This window comes from Fukomys damarensis, unplaced genomic scaffold (assembly GCF_012274545.1).
Source record: "Fukomys damarensis isolate Sample0158 unplaced genomic scaffold, DMR_v1.0_HiC HiC_scaffold_16, whole genome shotgun sequence".
Taxonomy (NCBI): domain Eukaryota; kingdom Metazoa; phylum Chordata; class Mammalia; order Rodentia; family Bathyergidae; genus Fukomys; species Fukomys damarensis.
Genome location: NW_022900928.1, coordinates 21,969,347 through 21,992,551, shown reverse-complemented (window position 1 = coordinate 21,992,551; position 23,205 = coordinate 21,969,347). Strand labels below are relative to the sequence as shown.

The window sequence follows — 23,205 nt, the reverse complement described above, 5'->3', positions numbered from 1 at the left end:
TACATCTATGCAATATACAATAGTACTATAAAAATAAGTTCGAATAAAGGAGAGAAAGGAGTACTGGGTATTACTATTTTATGTATGTGATCAGGAGATTCCTCAAATAAGATGACACTTGAAATTAAAAAATGGAAAAAAATTGTTTGTAAATGGGGAAGGGAGGAGGGGGTGAAGGGAGGGCAGGGACAAGGGGAAAAAATGAGAACCAAGACCTGTCATGTAAAGGTACAAGATCCCAATAATGAATGTAACTGTACTATATGCCTAAAATGTACCAATAAACTCAATAAAAAAAAAAAGGTGACACTTGAACAGAGATTGAAAGGAGTGGGAGTGACAGTCATGCTTGAGTCTGGCAGGAAGAACACCCCAGTAAAGACAAATGTGAGTGTAAAGGGTAGAACAGAGTACGTGGGGGAAGACTGGTAAGAGGTTGTAGTAGCAGCAAGAGAAAGGAGAGAATAGGAGTTAGAGCCTTCTAAACCATTGTAATGACTTTGATTTTAATCTGAGGCTGGACCTTTGAAGTATTTTGAGTGGGAGAGTAACATCATTTCCATATTTTTAATATAGAATTTGGCATATCATATAGAGAACAGGGTTTGTATAGAGGGAGATAAAGTTAAAAATAGAGAACAGCAAGAAGTCTACCAGAATTACCTATTAGACTGGGCAAGCACTGATGGTAGCTTGGGCCACGTTGGAATGGTAGCGTCAGGAAAAAGAGATGCAATTCTGAATCTATTTTGAGAGTATAACTGAGAAGATTTGCCATTAGATTGGGGTATGTGGAGTTAAATGGAATGTTCCTGGCTTTGGCCATTAATGTCCTCTGAGGCAGAGTTTATCCTTAGCTTTTGATTTTATGCCCTTCTAAACACTTGGGAAGCCAGCTCTACCTACCTCCATTGAGAAGCCTGATACCCATCTCTGACGCTGGTCTTCCTTTTTCTTTCTCTATCTTCCTGAAAGATAATAAAATTGGTACTTTCTTCCTCAAATTTACAACAAAATCAATGCTAAATGAAGGAAAATCCATTATGTCCTGAAAATGTATATTAATCTAAGGAAAAATGGAGTTAACTATGTAGAAATATGTAGCACTTTATATTTATTTTTCTTCATTGAGGAATCAAAGTTTAGAGACTTATGTGATAATAAAATGAAAATGGGCCCATAAAATGACTAAGGAAATGAAATTTCTGGGAAAATGAATGCATGTTTCCATTTCAAGTAAAACAAAAACAAAAACAAGATCTTCATAAGAAGGCTTTGCCTGCATTGGTGAGAAATTTTGTTCAGGAACTTATTCCACCAGTAGTTTAATGGCTGCAAGAGAAACTAAGCACTGATGCTTGTTCTATTTTTGCATTGTTGAAGGAAGTTCATATCACCTGCCCTACCACTGCTTTCTCCCTTTTACACTAATTGAAATCCAGGCCAATGTCTTTGCAAGAAGAGCTGAGAACAGCATTACTGTGTCCCTGGGTCACACTGAGGGAATGCAACTTTGCCTCTCTGTTGTGGCTGTTACACGGATACCCGCCATTCTCACACGAATGAACAGGAGCTGATTAGCACTCTGGTGCCCTATTTAAGCTTTCTAGCTCCACAGAGAAGCTATTTTGAAAAGTGAAAAGATTACACTCCGATAATAGACTAGAGGCCTTACACATGTGGATGGATCACGGAAGATTAAAAGAGTAGACTCAGAATAAATGCAGCCTGTACCTGATGCAATGATGAGGGTGATTCACCCTCACACAGATGGTGGGGCTATTTGAAGGGAGTTCACTACCCCAGATCCTTCTCGATGTCTCTGTGAGCAAACACAGTGGCAAGTGGGGAAGGGGGCTAATGTCTGATACAATTACTGTCTTCCAAGGAACCAATTAGACTGCTTCATAGACCCTTGATATCTCAGAGAACTTAGGTCTTAATTGGTTGGCCTCCCTCTGCAAACTTTGATCTTCTTCTGAGTATTCCTGCATAGGAACCTTTTCCCCATTGTCACGAATCTTCTGAAGAAGTAGATGAGTGGCGGGATTTGTGCTTCTTCTAATTTTATTTTAAACATAAAATGATATAGATTGGAATTTTGTTGATTTCAGGCTTAGTCTCCTGGAAGTTGCATCGAAGCGGCCTGTAGATGGACAGGGTTTAGATTTAAGATTTAGAGGCCAAAGCTCAGGGAAAACTAGTTCACTCAAACTGCTGTAATACCTATGTGTTAATGTGCTTGTTTACCAAAAGAAATGACACAGTCTGAGGATACAGTGTTTATTGTAACACTGGTTCCAATTATTTTCTATGTAGAAAACTAAAAACTAAACAAATATATTCGTAAACATTTATTAAGCACATTAAAAATATACCAAGGGATGACAGAAAATTGCAGTGAGTTTAATTTTTTTAAAAAAGCTTATTACAGTTAAAGACAGTGCAAAGAGGGATAGGATAGCTGTGTTTGAAAACGGAATTGTTCTGAATATTTGGGGGGGTTAATGGCAGTACGTCTTCTACTGGGATAAAAGTTTTAAATTTAAATAATCACTATGAATATGCTCGTTGATCGAATGTGTATGGGAATTTCTGTCAAATAAGAATGTGATTGTATCTTCATCCACCTTATTCACTGGATCTGGCATTGGGCAACTTCTGGCTCTTCCCCAAAAAATCAAAATGATCATGAAAGTAAACATTTGAATCCATTCAGTACATCAGGGTAGCCATAGCAGCACAACTAAAAAATTCATGAAAGAGGACTTCCAGAGTTGAATCAGAAAGTAGCAAGAATGGTGGGACAAGTGTGCTTAAAGAAAGGGTGAATATTTTGAGGAGGACTGATGGGAATGTATCCTTATACATTTTTAAAAATTAATTAAAATATTTACCAAATGTTTTGATCATACTTTTGTATTATGTGTCAAGAACCTGACTTCACACTAAGGACTGATGATGGAAGAGGATTAAGGAAGACACTGGGACTTGGTTTTTTTAACCAAGACTAGAAATTGCACTCCCACTCCCTATTCCTAGAGATGGTAGAGGAGCAGGTCCAATATGGAATCTCAGGTTTCCATGTCCTAGAAACTTTCAGGTATCTGTCAGGTCTGATTGTTATTCCAGCCTATGTGTTAGAGGTAAAAACGAATTGTAGGGCAAGAACCAGACTTATCACTTTAACACAACCTTGGATTTTATATTATCTGAGGTGGGTTGCAGATAATGTTGTGGCACAATCATAATGTCTAAGTGTTTGCAGTAGGAGGCCTCCCCTTGTTCGAAGGGAGTTCACTGTCTTTGGGTGTGTTGGTATTCGAGGTGCAGGCACTTGCTTAATGTTCCTGCCTGACCATCTTGGTCGGTCAAAGTTAGGCTGAATGCTACAAATGTTTGGCTTAGATTATGAGGCATGATGGCCTCCACTGGCCTAGTTTTGGCTTCTGGGGCCTGGCATCTGCTTGGCATCTGATTACCTAAAAAGTAGAATTTGAAACTCTTTGAGGAAACGTTCTGTGTGCCACAGTTCCTCTGAAGTTGGTAGTCAGAACTTGCAGGCAAGAGATGTGCGATCCTTTGAGGAAATGATATACTTACCTCCAAAGTGTTATCAAGTATTTATTACCCCTGCTAGTTTTTTTTTCTCCCTCTCTTAAGATGTGAGGATTTTAAGGCATCAGGGTAGTTGGTGTGAAATCAGTTGTTCTCACTACCAGCAGAAAAAAAAAGATAAAAATTTGAAGTGATGAATGATAGTTTGATTTAATTATTTCACTTTGTTTTTATATCATAGCACCGTTTATGATATATATATATATATATATAGTCAATTTACAATGAAAAAATAAAAATAAATTTTAAAACAATCTAAAAAGGAAATGTTAGAGATGCGTGTCTCAATTTCAGCTGTGGTCAAGAAGAAAGACAGGGAAGTCAAGAAAGAAGACAGGGAAGTCAAGAAGGAAGCCTAGGACATTGAGAACCGCTAGTCTGAGTTGTACAGGGGTTTGCATTCATTACCTTCAGCTTACCAGGCAGGCAGCAGAACCACTGAGCCAAATCTCCAACCTTGAGATCCTTTTGGTATTCAATTTGTCTGTAGATTTAATAAAATAAGTCTGTAGATTTAATAAAAATTTTTTTTGAGACAGGGCCTCACTGTGTATTTTAGGCTGGCCTTGAACTCACTATGTAGCCCAAGCTGGCTTCAAACTCATAGGGATCTGCCTGCCTCAGCCTCCAAAGTGCTAGGATTACAGGCATGCACCACCACAACCAGCGGCTTTTTTAAAAAAAAAATTAACTTTTTGTTTTATAAAATTTTTATATTTACAGAAAAGTTGTAAAGATACTTAGTTTTCTTTTTTTTTATTGAGTTAATTGGTACATTTTAGGGATACAGTACAGTTACATTCATTGTTGGGAGTTTTCATGTACTCCTTATCTAGTTTTCCCTATGGTCATTATCCTGTATTACTCTGCAGTATGTGTCATAGCTGAAGAACTAACATTGGTAAATTGGTATTAATTAAACTACATGGTTTATTTGGATTTTTCCAATGTTAGACTTTTGAATCACTGCTATTATACAATATTAGTTGGTTCTGTCCTGCTTAGTGTCATTTTTATCCAACTTTTGTAACAGTATTATGTCTTTTTCATAACTTTTCTCTAAGCTCTGGAGCAGTTCATCATAGGTTAGAATTATTTATCTACTAGTTTGGAAGAAGTGACCTGTGGAATTGTATCATCTTGGTACTAGTTGTATATACTAAGACAGTGACCAAGGGAAGAGTACTAGTGTACTAGCCAATGGCTTGGCCCCAAATTCCATTGCAATCCCTGTTGAGCCATGCTGGAGCACTTGGAGAATTCTCATATATGCCTGGTTGATCTATATATTCCTGTAAAAAGCAAACTGAAATGCTATCTAAGCCCTTCCCTTAAATCCATACACAATTCTGGGATTTTGCATCTCTTTAATAAGAGAGATATGTACTTGTTGAAAAAGCAGAACAGAAAACAAATGAACCAGAGTTTGATTATGACCACTTTTAACCATTTCAGGCCCTAGTCCATCTCTAGGTATGATTCAGTAGGTCTAAAGTGAGGATCGAGGATTGATTGAGGTTTTTGCAGTTCTGAAGATCAAAGCTAGGGCCTGTGTGTGTTAGGCAAGCACCGTACTATTGAACTGTATCTGCAGTCCAGACTTTACTTTTTGAACAGATCATGTTCACAGTCCAGGAATTAACAGCTGGAGAAGCACTGCCCGAAGGTATAGTTTGTACAGGAAAAAAACCCAAATAAATGCTTCATTATTTCCTTTTATTTACCAGTTATCTAAATAATTAAGTTCCCTAGAAATCTCCAGAGATGACCAGTGATTTTTATTTTAATAACATTACAAACTAAACTAAAAAAAAAATGCACCTGATGTGTGTCAATTCCATTCATATTTTAAATCCTCAAATTTTCTCATGTCTGAGAACTTCAAATTGGCCCCTGTATTTTTCTGACATGATTCACCTGAACAGTCTTGAAGAGCTTTATTATGTTTAGGTAACAACAGAACCCTCTGGGCTCATGTTATAAACTTTATGTTCTAAAGCTGAATTCAGATATTTCTCAAAAAACTTATGGTTGCTTTTAATGTGATTCTGTATTAAATTTTTGTTAGGCTTGTCTGATTATAAAAGTATATTCTTGTTGCAGAAATGTAGAAGTAGCATGAAGAAGCAGATAAATAATTCTATTATTTAAAAGCAATTACTGATAACATTGTAATATATTCCTTTCCAAATCTTTTACAAAGAAACTCTATGCATTTAAAGCATGCTAGGTATATAAATTAGTATCTTTCATTTTCATTTTTAAAGAAATATTCATAAAAACTTTCCTATATCTTTAAAAATATTTAGGGAATGCTATTTTAGTAGTAGCATTATATCTCACTATATCGACTTATTTTAAATCCCATAATCATTCTTCATATATTAGATATTTGGTGTGTTCTCATAAATTATGCTTCAAGGAATAACTATTTGCTTACATCTTTGTGCCCATTTAATATTATTCCCTTAGAATCTACCCCAGCAGTATAATTCATATATCAAGGATTATGAAAATATTAAAAGCTCTGGAAACACATCACTACATTGCTCTCCAGAAAACATACTGTGCTTTTTTACCTGTATTGAGAATTTTCATTCTAAAATATTTGCAAGTTTAATTGCTATCATTGTTTTTATTCTAAATGTATTACTATTTGATCTGTTATGTTATTACAAATCTTTCCCCCAGTTTATCATTTGCCTTTTAATTTGGGATTAGCTTTTGATAGGCAGAAACCTTCCATACTTATCTGCCAATATCTTATCTTGAAACTTCTACTTGATTTACAATGTGTACATTAATAACAGAAGTAAAAGGCAAGTTTATACTCAGTTTACACAAACTATACTCAGTTTAACCTTAATTTATGTAAACTAAACCTGAGTTTAATAGGGCACATATATTTCATACAGCAAGAAATAACAGCATAGAAGAGATTAACCACAGCACTATGTAGCCACCATGTCAGTGGAGCACCTGGTTCTGCTGTGGTATGAAAGAACCTTCTTCCCAGCTCCGTTCATCTGTGAGGGGCACCTAAGTCTCTCCTATCTGGCAGAGGTAGTATTTGAAGAGTCAGGATGGTCACTGCTTATAACTAGCTGTGAGTTAAGTGTGCTCATTAGCTCAAACCTTAAAAAGCTCTTCACCACAGCCCTATGATAGAAATTGGAATAACAAAGCTTCCTCTGACTACTGTGCCCAAGTATCAGTGCTCCCCGCCAGAATAATCAGGCAGAGCTGTGATAATAGAAGGGAAGAATGAGGTTATCTCCACACAGGAGCATAATGCAGGAGGGATAAGCTGAGAACTCAGTGTAGTTTACACAATACTTTATCCTCTACAAACATTGTGCCCTAGTGGCATTTTCTCCAGTTAATTTTTTCTCTCTCCCTCTCTCTATCTCCCTCAGCTTTCCCCTTTTCTTCTACAACTCTCTCTCTCTCAAATCATGCAATACCATTTCTCCACTCCGGAAACTACTAATGTTATTCCTCAGAATTAAGACTTTCATCCTTCGCATCCTTCAAACTCCAATAGTGTCTCAAGTTTCTCTTGTGTGCTCACTACAGTTTCCCTCTGCTGAGCTCCTTGCTAGGTTGAAAAGGGGGAAATTGGGATGAGATGTGCCTTTAATTTAGTCTCCCTAAAGACGAAACTGAAAACTAGCTTTAAAAAGTATTTAACCCCAGGCCAGGTATTTAGCTTAGTGGTTCCACTGCCAGTTTTGCAAGTGCCAAGACCCGAATTTGATCCCTGGTACCAAAAAAGAAAAAAAAAAAGTATTTAACCTAAGAAATGAACACATCTCATCAAGGTATTACTTTTGATGTAGACGACATGGTTTAATAAATGCCAAGAGAGAAATGCTTGACTCTGAGCTTTGTCCATTGTGGAACAATAATCCTCACCATTGTATCAGGGAGCATTTGGCTCTCTCTGAGCCTGACCTGCTTTACCAAAGGAATCACACCAACTATAAGAGGCCCTTTCCTTTTATAGATAACAAGCACAGCCTGTTCCAATTAATTTGAAAGTCAGTTCATCTCACCTGGAAATGGCATGTTCCCCCACCTGCCACTAATATAAATAATATTTCTGGAAAATTCTCAGTTTGTATGATTGCTTTGGCTTCATCGACTAACGCACTTTTAAGAATAAGTTCACACTCACCTTATTTTTAATTAAAGGAAATTACAAATTGAATTCTGCATATATAAACAGGCAGATTTTGAGATAAAATCCTAGTTTTATGGCAGTCTTCTATTTCTACTGATGGAGATAGCCATTAGGAAGATTCTCTTCATTCTGATCAAGACATTGGCATAATCTGTTTCTTTTTAACATCAATGTCTGACCAGTAAGTCCATCTTATCCTAGGACTAGGTTTTAAAAGACAGGGTTTTATTTATGTAAGCAAAAGCTATTTATCCTTACGGTCCTGTCCTCAAGGTATGCTGAGCTTGGGGGAGGCATTTGCATTAGGGGATTTGATCACAGGAAAACCTGTACAAACATGAGGCCTACTCCTGGAAGTGACACAAAAGCCCCAAACAGTTCTTCAAGTGTGAATCTGGGCTGTGACACAGAGTACAGCACGTGGGACCTTGAAGGGGTTTGGGAGACTCAGCTTCAGTGCGTTGTTGATAATGGCCAATACAGCTGTTCAGCTATCCCAGGAGGATGCAAAGCTTTGGGAAGAAAGGCTAAAAATACGCCCAGTGACAAGACTGGAACCAAAGAGGCACTGCTACTGCAGTGAAGGATCTTTATGAGGATTACTGCCATAGCCATCCACAAGCACCTCTCTGATCTTTTAAAGCCAGTGCTAGAATATCACGAGATGTCAGTGAGAACAGTGGAAGCTATGCGTTGAACGTACTTTCTGGCTTTCCTTTTTCACTTATTTTTGAAAGTAGGATGGATCAACATAAAATGGAATGAGCCTGTAGTATTCTTGCTCATTTGGGCACAGTGAAGGCTTCAAGACTGGATTTCTGAAAATTGCTTAAGTAACAAACCTTAGATTTCTGTTTTTCTTTTTCCTACATGCAATCTATCGATACTCCCTAATGACTATATTTCCCAAACCTAAGTGAATCTATCTGCTTTTCTTTATTTCTACTTCTATGATGCTAGTTCAGCTACTGACATTGCTTTGGTCTGCTAGCCCCCCAATTCCTACTTTGGCTCACTCTCCACACAGTCAGAGTTAACTTTAAAAAATGTAAATCAATCTTCCACCACCTTGCTTAATCATTCTACTGGTCTGACATCCTTGTCATAATAAAACCTTCCTACTATGGACTACAAGGTCCTACAAGATCTGAACCCCTCTCCCAGTTCCTTCTGTTGTCCTTGTTTTCCTTGCCCACAAGGGACTTTCTGCTTCTGCAACAGGAAAGTTCATTCTCACCACAGGGCCTTTGTATCAGCTATTCCTTTTGCCTGCATAGCATTTCCTCTGACTTCCATGTCCCTAGCACTTCCCAGAGAGACTTTTCTAAGACACCTAAATTAGGGTAGGCCTACTTCTATCATGCTGCTATTCTCAGGTCAGCATTTACTACAATAATCTCCCCCATCTGTGATTTTGTTACCCATGGTCAACCGTGGTCCAAATATATTAAATGGAAAATTCCAGAAAATAAGTTTCATGCTGCAGATTGATGAAATCTTATACGATCCAGCTCTGTCCTATCCAGGTTGTGAATCATCCCTTTGGCAATCATATCCATGCTATATATGTGTCACTTAGGAACCTCGTTGGTTATAAGGTTACTGACTATCGCAGTACTGCAGCACCTGTATTCAAGTGACCCCTATTTTTCTTAGAAGTGGCCCCAAAGAACAAGACTGTTGATGCTGTTATTTCTATTAAACCATAATGTTGTAATTGTTATGTTATAGTATTAAAGTTATTAATCTTTGATTGTGCTTCATTAATAAATTAAACTTTATCATACATTTGCATGTACAGGAAAAACCATTGTGTATACAGGGCTTGGCACTGTCTAAAATTTCAAGCTTCCATTGTTCCACGAAACACATCCTTTGTGGGAAATGGGGGACTACTGTACCACCTAATATTCTCTCTGTCTTTGTATCTATCCATTTAGCTGTCTAGCATCTTTCTAATCTAAGCTAGCTACTAGTTTATAGTTAGTTTGGAAGATGGAGGAAAAGTGCTAACAGATGAGTGAATACTTGAAAGATTGGTTTGTTATGAATGTATTCATTTTGTATTTCTCCCAGGATTAAACTGAAATTTCCAGGGAGGATTGGGATTTTAAGTAGATCCTCAGCCGAAGAAACGGTGCCTAGTACATAGTAATCATCCAGTAAAAGCTGAATGAGTAAAAAGGCTGGAGTAAATAATTGGAAACCATAAAGGCAGTGTGTTCACACTCATTCCCTAAAATCATGAAGTGCATCTCACCCATGGCACATAAATAGTCCAAATGTTTTAGTGTTTCCAAGGAAATAGCTTATGTGCAAGTACTTTCTCAATGTTTCCTTTAATGTTGAAATAACCTCTTGAGTTTCATACCATATTATTTCTATTGTATAGATGGACAAAGTGAGGCTCAGAGAAACTGAATAATTGCTACTTAAGCCAAAAAGTAGAATCTCTGTTGGTTCAATGATATCTAGTAAACTGTTAATATTGTTTCATCCCACTAAAACATTCTTAACTGCAATTACAACTTTTCTAACTAAGATTCTATGCATTATATAATTATAGCAGCAATAGTAAGAACAAGTGGTTAAAACAAAACATCCATTCTTGCCCTTTTCCTGTTCAAAGGGAAGCACTAGTTTTTGGCAAAAACAGTTATCAGCAAATGACCAAGTTATAAATGATCAAACAAGACACTGTCAGATCCAAAATACATATAGATAGGGATATAAAGCGTGTTCCAGCCTAGGGAAAGGAAGAAATGGAGTGACATAACATTTTCTTAAAGGGTATGTAAAAGACTGAGTAGAAAACTTCAGTGGTCTCTTTCATGTAGAGAAAATATTCTGCTGTTTCCTTTGAGAAATTCGGGTCCCTTTTAGAGGCAGAAGTTTGCTTTTCTTAACTTCCTAGGGGAGCTGGCTTCCAAGAACAGCCTGCTTTGAAAGATGATCCCTACCTCCAGCTTTAAGTAGACCTGGCATTTGTCTCTTTGTGGGCTCCATCACAGGCAGATGGAACTTGATTCTAAACCGACCTGCTGAGCTTGGGTATGAGGCTTTCAGACAAGAATCTTGATTAACAGTAAATGTTAATTGAAGCAGTGAATTATTAACATGTTTTTCAATAAATGATAAATGCTGTTGTTGGCTGTTTTACCCCTTGTGACGTCATAAAACTTTCCAAGAAACTGCTAGCTTTGTCTAAGGGAAACAGGAAGAGATGACGGCATTTGATGGCATTTGTGGTGACCTGCTTATGTTCTGTGGCCAGGCCTGGCTGGGGATGACACCTTTTCTTTTGGAATTCTAAATCTCCTCAACCAAACAAGAAAATCATCTTTCCCATAAATTCAGATCTCATCCAGCCTCTTAGCTTTAGTTTGTACCAGTAGCAGATGACTTCTAGTGTTTACCTAAAACTCAGATTTTCCCCTAAGCCCAACTCACAAATATAGTTATTACTGGACTGCTCCACCTGAGGTCTCATGGAACCTCAAACTCATATGCATTCATTTAACAAATATTTAAGTACCTGCCATCTGTCTGCAATATCACTTTATACTAGATACCAGAAAATAAAAATGAAAAAAGAGACATATCTCCCTGTGGAATTTACACTGTAGAGGGAAGAGGGAATAAATAAAGCAAAGAAAGGGGAACGGGAGTGCTGAGCATTTGAGATAGTGATGACAGTGGCAGTGGTTTACATAGGGTGCTCAGAAACTCTTATCTGAGAAGAGCATTAGAAGAAAGACTCAGTGGATCTAAGTAAAATTATAATTTTTTTTTTTATTTTTGGTACCGGGGATCGAACTCAGGTCCTTGTGCTTGTGAGGAGGCAGGCACTGGAACCACTGAGCTAAATTCCCGGCCCCAAAATTATAAAATGTACTACAGTGTCTTTCTCTCCAAATTTGCCCCTTGTCCTGCATTTGAAATCTTAGGGAACATTGCACACAGTCACTAGCCTCACATGCCAATATTTGTAAAATAAAGCCTCCTCACATCTATCCTGAATTCTTGCCAGCCCCAAGCAATAAATTACACTTTCACAAAGGTATCAGGTAGACTCTTCTGCCTCTTGTTTACCTCTCATCAGAACCTTCTTGTGGGACAGGTGTGATGGATCTATTAGGCCATGCAGACTGTCTCTCCTCTACTACTATTTCTCTAGCATTCCTGGCAGCAACTTGTCAAATTTTAATGTCTGGTGAGGGCTTGAGAGTCTGAAGTTTAAGCCTGCATCGTACTTGCTTCTTTCTACTTTCTGTCTTCCTACTCTTACTCATTCTGCATGTGCTGCTATGGTTCTGTCTCTTAAGTACAATGTATTCTGATGCTCTTCTGCTCTAAAACTCCTATCACCATCATAAAAATCAGAGTAGCCTTACACTTCCCTTCTCCTCCCATCTTCCCACGTGACTCGATACCAGCTTCTGCCGCAGGAGGAGTAGGTAGCCATATTTTTGAACATTAAATTTTACTTTTTAGTCCCTGGGATAGTTCTTACAGGTTACATCTACTAACTGCTCAACTATTATTTGAGAACACAAACCCTGTCTTCTAAATATTGTACAAGTCTTTTTTAAAACACCAGATTCAAAAATGTGCTTACTTCTCTGGCCTGTGTGTCTCATTTATATAGTAGTTTCACATTTTCCTGTTGTGTTAGTGTTTTTTCTTTTATATATCACTTTTAAATTTGCCTCTATTTTTCTCTCCTACCAATTGGTAAGAGGGACTATAGGATCCTCAGGGAGGACTATATTATACATTCCACATAGCTTTGTATTCCACCCACTGCTTAACATGGAATCTGATATTTCTTCAGCCCCATACCTTATATTGAGCAGTTTACACTACACCTTGTACTCAGAACATTAAAATAAACATTGGAACATTACATATTAAGACAAGGTTCATGAGAATACCTAAACCTAGTTATGAGGACAGACAATAAATAGGTGAGGTATAGTGGATTAGTAGATAAAGATAGCCATGGATTCTTTTCAGCCTATTCTTTTTTGCTTTAATCAAAAGGTGAATTCTATTCCCTTGCCCCTGGAATCTCACTGGTCTTATGGTGTGCTTTTCCAGTAGAACGTAGCATTGATGGCATTATGCATCTTTTTGCGTGGTCTTTTGATTCATTCTCTTGGGAAAGTAACTGAAGACTAGTATTTTCTGAGGATCAGAAGACCATGTAGAGAGAGAAATGTCCAGCCTTTGCAGATATCATTCTATACCCAGCCAACTATGTGGAACAGAGGAGAGCCATCCCTGCTGAACCCACCCCACACTGACTCGTGAGAAATAAATGATTGTTAGTTTAAGCCACGGAAGTTTGGGCTTTTTTGTGCAACAGAAACTAATTGGTACAGTAGAATAATTGCTGTGAGGTAGGTATCCTAAAACCCAGCCCACTGAGGACAACCAGGAAAGTCTACAGAAATGATATTTGTTCTCAATATTTTATCAGTAGGAGTTTCCAGAATGAATGACTAGAGAGGGAGGGCAAATGGTATGTGTTTAAGAAAATCGTGTTGCTTTAGTAATCAAATGTACATTAAATAAAAACTCAGGAAAATTATTACAATCACATCATCATCATTTTACATCTTACCCACAGCCAGATATTTAATGAAGATACAAATTACTGGGTCAGTGAATGGAATAAAAAGAAGTATAAAACAAGTTACTGCTGTGAAGCAATTAACACGCTAAGGGAACTACAGAGTGATATAGAGGTGGAAATTAAGTTACCAGTTCAAGTGCAATAGGCAGTGGAACAGCAAGTGGGAAGAGGAAAGAACATGAAAAAATCGGATCTCCCAGAAGAGCTTCATAAAAGAGGCACGGTAGGTACTAGATTGTAAAAAATGGGGAGTGCATAAAATCCAGAGAATTTTAGGTTCCCACTCAGACTACAAGAGAGCATTTCAGAAAGAAGAATGGCAAGAGCAAAGCATGGAGGCAAATGTGGCTCATCTGGAAAAGGGATACTTTGAAGTAGCGAGCGCCAAGGAAGGGGATGGTTTTGGAAAGAAACTTTTGAACCTTACAGTAATTGTTCTTGGATTTCAGAATAAGGGTGTTTACTTAATTCTATTTTATGAAACTATGAGCCAGTGAAGATTTTCAGTAAGATATTAGCACACTGACTTCTCGTTTAAGACGTAACCCAGTTAGATATAGCCATACCTTTTCTGGGTTGAACATTCGAGATTCAGCCGCTAATGAAAGCATGTAGTATCTATTCAGCCTGAACGGCGCCATGGTGAGTGATACAGATTGGCTCACTCAGCTTCAGTTTCTTTTGTCTTGAGGCTGGCTGTTTGCAAAGCCTGAAAACCTAAAAGCCAAATTTCCTAGGTTTCCTTTCATCTAGTATTCTGGATATAAGTTAGGTTCCACTAATTAGGTGCACTCATACATGATTGGAAGTGAACATTTTCCTCCTTAGGTTTTTTATTGCTGTTGTTGTTGTTGGCAAACAGCAGCCTGAGGACTGGTTATTCTGCTGCTGCATCCCAAGGTCTACTAACCAATTTTGTGACTGTCAAGAGGCAATTTCAGCTGATGTATTAGAAACTTTCTGATCCCCAAATCCACAGCTCTAGAGCATGCTCTTGTACTAAGAAAGTCAGTTCCATCATGTTCTGAGAATCACCTCAGGGACCCAGCCTAAAACCTTTGAAAAAATTTTATGAGCATCTAATTCCCTGGATTAAATCTTCTGCTTAAAGTACTTAGGTTGTTTCCTACACTGAGCATTCATAAATGGTATAAAAGTATATTAACAAAATAACAATAATCTAGCCAAGCAGGTGACTAATTCTGCTTGGGGGAGTTGGATTAGTTTCCATGGAAAAAGTGTTACTATATATTTTAAAGGATGAGTAGTAATTAATTATCTTACAAGGATCTAAGAGTGCAAAGGGAAGTCCAGGCATTGAAAAGAAATGGTGTAGAAACACAAGGTGTTAATGATAATAGTGTTTAGGGAACATTAAGTACACTGTGGAATTTCTTCTGTCAATTCCAGACTAATTTTTAGTACATTATTTTATTAAGTTTTCTTTTCCTTTTTTTTTTTTTCTTTTTTGGCATCAGGGATCGAACTTGGGATCTTGCGCTTGTGAAGCAGGTGGTGGAACCACTGAGCTAAGGCCCTGCCCCTTTAGTACATAATTTTAATAATACAGTTATAGCTTATCATTTCTGCATAGAATGCCAATTCATTAATTTTCTAGTGCTTGTCATGTCATAAGTGCTGTCTTTTATATGTCTATATATGTATACATATATATGTACATATACAGTAGGTATATAAGCATAATTAATATATATCTTTGCCACAGTCACTTGACTGGTAGCATAATGAAATATCAGAGAGTAGTGTATTGGGTGGTTAAGAGATGGGTTCAGGAGTCAGACTGCCATATTGTCCATATCCTTCTCTGTAAAAATGGAATAATAGCACTGCTCCCCCACAGAAGAACCACTTTGAAGATTAGAGTAAACATATATTCTATGGATAGCAGACCTGCAGAAAGCCTTCAGTAAATGTTAGACATGGTAATTCATTACTCTTTTGATTGGACTCCTTAAGCCAGAGTACTGTGAAGTACCCTGCACTTGCAGTTAGAATGACCCTCACTAATCTGTGTTTTGTTATTGTTTTGCTTTTTTTTTTTGCTACTCTGTGGTATTTCTCTCTTCTATTATTATTCCTTTTTTGTTTTTTTTTTTTTTTGCTACTCTGTGGTATTTCTCTCTTCTATTATTATTCCTTTTTTGTTTTTTTTTTGAAACAAGGCCTCACTATGTAGTTCAGGCTGACCTTGAACTCACAGCAGTCCTCTTGCCTCAGGAAGAGGCAAGTGCTTGGATTATAGGTGTGTGTCGCCCTCCCTGGCCTGCTATTATTAATTTGATTTCACGAACTATTTTGACCCTGGCTATCACAAGCTATGCAAATAGTACTTGAAGTACCACAAAATTGCCAAAGAAAATTGTCATGCTGGTTGTTAAAATGCAAAGTTTATGATGGTGCAAGACAACAGAAGATAAATAGCAGCAGAAATTGGTGGAAGTTCTTTGACATTTCAAAGCGTATTGTAAACATGCCACAGACCAAAAGTTATTTCACAGATCTGAGAGGAACTACTGACAGTAGCACAGAGACTCTACTGAAACAAATTTTGGCATGCATTTAGTTAACACTCTTACTTACAAAAAAATATTCTCAGTATTGAAAGGGCTATGCCTAAACCTTCTTTTAAACCCCATACTATCTATTTATACTGTTCTCTTCCCATCCTTGTCTCTCTCCTGACATTTTGTTGTTTGTTCTGCAAACTTCCTGTTAAGAAACTAAAATGTAAGCTCTTTTTTAGTGATCACCACATAGAACAGCAACAGAGGCTCTTATTGTCCAGCTGTGTTGACCTTTTTATGTCAGAAACCCATGTATTAATAAAGAACTCTGGCATTCTCACCTTTAGACTACTGTGTGTTTTCTTTTTGTTTTCATACCCCATCAAACTTTAAGTTTTGCATTTTTTCTTTTTCTAAAACAAAACAAAACCCTTCCTTTTATCTTGTTATTATTCCAATTATTTCTTCACATTCTATTTTTTTCAGCATACATTTACAGAAGCTTTTACCATATGTGTTATAAGCACCCAAGATTCAGAACAGAAGGAACATAACTCCCAATGAACATTCGCTATGGTGGAAGAACAGGGAATACAACTTCAACAGCAGGTGATTCAAGCTCTTAACATAAGCATCTGCAGAATTCTCTAGGCAAACTGAGCAGGAGACTTCCTTGAAGAGAGAAAACTAGTATTGAATCTCAGAGATATCTAGGGACAGCAGTGATGTTTTTGTGGGGTTTTGATTATCTATCTATTTTAACAGGTTCATTGAGATATAATTTACAAACTATATAATTTCCCCATTTAAAGTATACAATTACTGGCTCTTAGTGGATTCATAGAGAGGTATATGTAATATCACACTCAACTTTAGAATATTACTCCCCAAAGAAACCCTGTACACCTTAGCCATCACGCCAACCACCTTGTTCAAAAGAATTGCTGATTTACTTTCTTCATCTTTTTATATATATTTCCTATTTTGAACATTTCACTTAAATAGAATCATCTAACGTGAGGTGTGATTAAAATATACAGCATGTTTAAATTTTTAAAAATTATTGTCTTAAAAGACATATCACCATTAATCTCCTTCAAAATACTCCCCTTTGAATATTTATCCCTCTATTTTGCCACTTTCTGAAGCTCTGAAAGCCACCTTTTATGAGTACTCTTCTGCAGTGTGATCAAAAGTATGGTGAATGTATCTGCTGTGTGTCATCCAGTGGATAGAAAAGCTCAAAAACATTACTGCATCCTCATCTTCCTCATTCACCAGATTTGGCACTGTACAACTTCTGGTTCATCCCCAAAGCCAGAATGATTAAGACAGGCCAACATTTTGAATGGATTCAGGACATTGAAGTAGCCCTGACAGCACAACCAAAGATACTCCCAAAGAAGGACTTTAAGAAAGTGGGATGACTGGTGAGATACGTGTGTCTGAAGCAAGGGAAAATGTTTTGAGGGAGAGTAATGAATGGCAATATGGCTTTTACTGTAATATAGTTATTTTTAAAATTCACTGTAGTTTACAGTTGCCCCTCGTATAGCACTTTGTGGTATAGCTTCATTCACTTATGTTTTCAGGGTTTTTCAACGTAATAGCATGTAAAAATTTTCCTCCCCTCACCCTTTTTTTTTTAACAGTACTGGGGATTGAACCCAGGGACTTTGCACTTAGCTACATCCACAGCCTGTTATTTTTTTTGAAACAGGATCTTACTAAGTAAGTTTCGCATGCTGGACTTCAACTTGAGATCCTCCTACTTCAGCCTCCCAGATTGCTGGGATTACAGGCATGCACCATACCTGGTTTATTTCATTTCCTTTTAACAACAAGTAATATTTTACTAAACTGAGATACCACATTTTATGTATTCTTAGCACAATAAACATTTAAATTGTTTCCACATTTTGGCTATTATGAATAAAGTTGCTATAAATTTTTATGTACAAGTTTTTGTGTTGGCATACATCTTCTGTCCTCCTTGGGAAATATCTAGGAGTAAAATTGCTGAATCATATGGAAACTATGTTTATCTGTTTGAGAAACTGCCAGACTGTTTCTGAACTGGCTACAGCATTTTATATTCTGACCAGCAGGATAGGAGGTTTTAGTTTTTCCATATCCTCACCACTTTTGTTATTATCTGTCTTTTAATTAGAACCATGCTGGTGAGTGTAAGGAGGTAACTCATGGTGGCAGGAACTTTGTTTTTACCAAATTTAACATTTCTAGTATCTAGGGAATACTGACACATAGTAGATATCTTAAATTTTAGAACTGAGAAAAGGAAAAAACAATATATAGGCAGAACAAAAAGAAAATTTAGCTGGGCGTGTAATCCCAGCACTCTGGAGCCTGAGGCAGGAGAATCACTGTGAGTTCAAGACCACCCTGGGCTACATAATGAGTTCCAGGTCAGTCTCAACCTACATAGTGAGACCCTGTCTCAAAAGAAAAAAAAAAAGAAAATTCAAAGGCACAGAAACAAAAGAAAATAGATTGTATTCTGTGAATTGTTGAAAATTTAGTATGTTGAAGAGTAGCTCTACATGGAGGATGCCAGGAGATGAAGAAACATTCATATACTGGAGAGTGTTTCTTGCACTGGCATAGAGCAATGAGCAAGATAGTCTTTGCCTATGAGGAAGATTGAGATAGAAAATACTATAAAATAAGCAAGTCAGAAAGTTTTATGAGTAAAATTCTTGAAAGAAAATTACATAGTCTTACATAATAAAGAGCAACTTAGGAGTCAAGACATTAGCTGAAGTGGAAGGGAGGATGTGATTTAAATAGAGACCTGAATGGTCAATAATCAATAAATTAGAGCTAGGTATGGTGGTACTTGGGAGGCTGAAGCATGAGGATCACTTGAACCTTGAAATTCTAGGCCAGGCTGGGCAGCATAAAGAAATGCCATCTCAAAATATTAGGTATATGAAGCTCTAGTTTAAGCATCTCTGATCAGAGGAAATAGCAAGGGCAAAGATTCCAAGACAGAATGTATTGGGCTGTAAATCAAGAGAAAGCAAACTTAAGCAAAATACTATATTTAAAAAATAAGAGATTTCTTAGGCCAGGGATTTAGCTGAGTGACACCACACCTGTCTCACAAATGCAAGGTCTAGAGTTTGGTCTCCGTACCAATAAATAAATAAATGAATGAATGAATGAATGAATAAGAGATTTCTCATTTTACACAGGTATGTGGTTGTTCATATCCACATGTGTGGTTAATTCAGCAGTGGAAATGACATCAAGGACTCAGGTACTTTTCATTTTCCTACTGTCATCTTTAGAATGTTTCCTTTTTGATATGAAATATATGGATTGACAATGAGTTTTTATTTTCTGCCCTTGCCATCAAATATGACATAATTTCTATTCAACAAGAATGATCAGGTTCATGAGGTATTCTCACATTTCTCTTTTGCCTTCCAGTTTTTTGATGTTTTGTAGTTTGTGAGCCTTGTTAGGTGGATTGTTTTTTCATAGTAGAACATGTACAATATCTGATTATGAAATGGAAAATGATTATAAAATATTTTCAGCTCCACATATTACTTTATGTCAAACATAAAGCTGAACTACATGGTTTTCTCTTTTTTAAAAAAGTAAATATTCCGTATTTGCTGACCTTTTCTTCAATAAATGTCATTAATTATACTAACGTATTGTTTTTCAGTTTTTTTATACTGTCACATAAAATTGTACATATTTATGGAGTACAGTGTGAAAATTGCATACAAGTGTACAATGCATAATAATCGAGGAAGGGTAATCAGCATTCCTTTCCCCTTAAGCATTCACCATTTCTTTGTGTTGCCTAGCAGATATTCTTGAGAAAATAAATTCAATTTCTTCTTTGAGGAAAAAATTATGTTTTATTAATGATATAAATTCAAGATAGGGGGAACATTTTTAGAATGATTTTTGGAAACATTTCCATTATTTGACTTTCATGGCTGAAAATGTTATATGTCACCCATAAAACTCTCCTATTTGCATAACTTAAAATTGTAAAAATAGTGTGCCAACATTCAAAAAATATTCTAAAGGGCTTATTCAGTTTTAAACTCATCTGTTGAAAATATATAAATGCAAATTATTCTTATTTATTTCCAAGATCAAGATATTTTTCTCCTAAATTTATATGAAAGACTCTATTGGATGATGAAAACTGAAAAGTCATGTTCACGATTTAGTAAGTATATCCAAACATATTCCCTTTGAAAAGTTATGCTATCTGAACCTCTCTATTTTGTAAGATATAATTTTCATTTATGATGACCATTACAACTAAGGATTAAAATATGTGGAATTGAGAACCAAATTATTGACTCACCTAAACTATTAAGTGAAGTTTAAAAATACATATTATTTATCAAATTTTATAAAAATTATCAAATTTTATAAAAGTATATGAACAGTATGACATTAAAACATTAATTTTATAAGTATAAAAATGCCTTTAACAAGGAAAAAATACTTGGAAACCATTATTTCATCTTTATCTAGTTTTGGGGGGGATATAATTTACACATCATGCAATTCACTCATTCAATTGTAAAGTTCAGTGAGAAGAAAGTGGCATCTCATCACTTTTATTCACAATTTTTTTGTGGTGTTGAGGAGTGAATCCAAAGCACACTGAGCTACATCTCCTGCTATTGTAAAATTTTTAATTTTGAGACAGGTTCTCTCTAAATCACTAAGTTGCTCAGGCTGGGCCCAAACTTGCCACCCTCTTGCCTCAGCCTCTCAGAATGCTGGGATTACAAGTGTGCACCACCACTGCCAGCTTGATTGTATCTACAATGACTATGATGTTAAGCATATATTGTGCTTATTGGTTATTTGTTTATCCTTTTTTGAAAAATGTCTTTATATCATTTTCCCATTTTAAATTGGGGTTGTCTTTTTGTTGTTAAATTGGGAGAGGTCTTTGTGTATTGTGGGTACTATACTCTTATAAAACATATCATTTACCATTTTTCCCATTCTGTAGGTCATCTTTTTCCATTCTTCATGGAATTATTTGGTGCACAGAAGTTTTCTGTTTTGATGAGCTCACTTTATTTTTAAAATTATTTTATTGGTACATCCTAGGTATACAATGTAATGACATTCATCATTGCAGATTTGTACCTTTACATAATATATTTTGGTGCTTATTTTTTTCTTCATCCCCCTACCCTCCCTTCATCCCCCTCCACCCCCCCTATTTAAAGAGATTTTGTTTCAATTTTTCTATTTTCTCATGTTAATTCCATTCCCCTCTTTCCTTTCCCCTGCCTCTCATACTTCCCTTTCTTCTTTGTCCCTTTTCTTCCTATTTCACATTATCTATTATACATTTTTATCCTTATTTACATCTTCAGTTTCTTATACCGAGACACTATTCAGTATTTACAGATGTGTGTCCTATTTATTTTACTTCAGAGTATCACCTCAATGTGCATCCATTTAGCTATAAATGCCTCTAATTTCTCATTCTCTATGGCTGAGTACTACTCCATTTTATTAAAAAATTTTTTTTTTCTTTATCCAGTCTCCTGTTGATGGGCAATGGGGCTTTTTTCATGTTTTAGCTATTGAAAACTGCTGCTGTGAACATAAGGTGCTCATATATCAGTGTGGTATGATCCTTTTAATTCTTTTGGGAAGATACCCAGCAGGGGATTAGCTGGGTCAAATGGGACCTCCAATCCTAGCTCTTTGAGGTATTTCCATACTGATTTTCACAGTGGTTGCTCCAGTGTACACTCCCACCAACAATAGAGAAGGGTTCCTTTTTCTCCACAGCCCCACCAGCATTTGTTATTGATTTCATGATAGTAGTCATTCTTTCTGAGGTGATGTTAAATCTCAACATTATTTTCATTTGCATCTCTTGAATGACCAGTGATGTTGAACATTTTTTCATATGTTTATTTGCTATTTCTACTTCTTTGTACTGGCAAAGAAACAGACCTGAGGACCAGTGGAACAGATTAGAAGTTGCAGAAACAAATCCAGACACACTCAGCCACCTCATCTTTGACAAAAGAGCCAAACACCCTCACTGGAGAAAAGATAGCCTGTTCAATAAATGGTGCTGGAAAAATTGGCTTTCAACTTGCCAAAGACCTATATATAAAGACTAGGCCTATAACTTTCACCATGCACTAAACTAAAATGGAAATGGATTAAAGATCTGAATATTAAAATAGAAACACTAACATGGCTGGAAGAGAGGTTGAAGACATTGGTATAGGAAAAGATTTCATGAACAAAACCTCTTTTGCTCGAGAACTAGCACAAAGAATCAACAAGTGGGATCTCTTCTTATTAAAAAGCTTCTATACCGAATAGTTTCTCTGATGAGAAAAACTATAATCGTAAATAAGATCCTAATGGTATAATTGACAATGTGAAATAGGAAGAAAAGAGCTAAAGGTGTAGGGGAAGTGGGAAGGGTAGGGGAAAGGTAATAAGAGAAAATGAAAAAATGGAAATAAAGTTTTTGTAAATAGGGAAGGGAGGAGGGGGTGAAGGGAGGGCAGGAGTATGAGGAAAAAATGAGAACCAAGACCTATCATGTAAAGGTACAATATCCCAATAATGAATGTAACTGTACTGTATACCTAAAATGTGCCAATAAACTCAATGAGAAAAAAAATAAATAAAAAGCTTCTGCACAGCCAAAGAAACCACGAACAGGGAAAAAAGACAACCCACAATGTGGGAAAATACTAGCTATTCCTCAGAAAAAGGTCTACTATCTAGAATATATAAAGAACTTTAAAAAATCAGACCTCCCAAGTTTAAAGTTTCAATCCAAAAATGGGCATCAGAAATAAACAGACATTTTGCAGACCCTTATATTTTCTTTTAAAAGTTTCGTTGTATTACCTCTTACTTTTAGGTTTTTATTCATTTTAAGTTAGTTTTTATAAATGATATGATGTAAAGTCCAACTTCATTCTTTTGCATATGGTTTAGCCGTTCCAGTATTTTCTGTTGGGGACTATTATTTCCTCATTGAACTATTTTGTCACCCTTCTAAAATTAGTTGACTCAGAGGCTTATTTCTGGGCTTTTAATTCCATTCCATTGATCCTCACGTCTATACCCACCATCTTCATTTGTATTATATTGTGCAGTCAGGAAATGTAAATCCTATTGCTTTGTTCATCATTGTCCTGTTTGTTTTGGTTATCTGAAAAGGCTACATGTGATGCACGATT

General features: G+C 36.4%; 1 protein-coding gene across 5 annotated transcripts in view; it reads left to right on the top strand.

Moving 5' to 3' along the window:
* The window catches only part of LOC104856514 (RNA-binding motif protein, X chromosome), a 124,102-nt gene that overhangs the window by 46,938 nt on the left and 53,959 nt on the right, over positions 1-23,205 (top strand). For 3 of the 5 annotated variants that reach the window (XR_778660.1, XR_778663.1, XR_778662.1), the window contains 3 exons: positions 13,434-13,662; positions 16,451-16,573; positions 19,180-19,244. The gene's annotated coding sequence lies outside the window, so the exon portion shown is untranslated. Of the gene's footprint in view, positions 1-13,433; positions 13,663-16,450; positions 16,574-19,179; positions 19,245-20,129; positions 20,181-23,205 lie in introns of those variants that run through there. The other 2 variants (XR_778661.1, XR_004517433.1) reach the window with 2 other exon arrangements.